The following is a 235-nucleotide window of genomic DNA, read 5'->3' on the forward strand; positions in this document are numbered from 1 at the left end:
CCTTTCAAGGGACTCTTGGAAATACAAAAACCAGAGTCCGGATTCACTGAACTGATTTTTATGGGGAAAACTATGTAGAAATCTTTTCCGCCCTATTTAAGGGGGGTTGTTGGCGTTAGGACTCCCCTCCCAGCTCTGTGGGAGCTGTTACCTCTCCGCTGGGCTGTAAAAGGGAGATTGCTGCATGTCAGGAGGGTTCGGCATCGGAGGGGCCCATTTCTGGAGCAGAGATTCC

The sequence above is a fragment of the Nestor notabilis genome, unplaced genomic scaffold (genome assembly GCF_000696875.1).
Source record: "Nestor notabilis isolate BGI_N333 unplaced genomic scaffold, ASM69687v1 scaffold29665, whole genome shotgun sequence".
Taxonomy (NCBI): Eukaryota; Metazoa; Chordata; class Aves; order Psittaciformes; family Psittacidae; genus Nestor; species Nestor notabilis.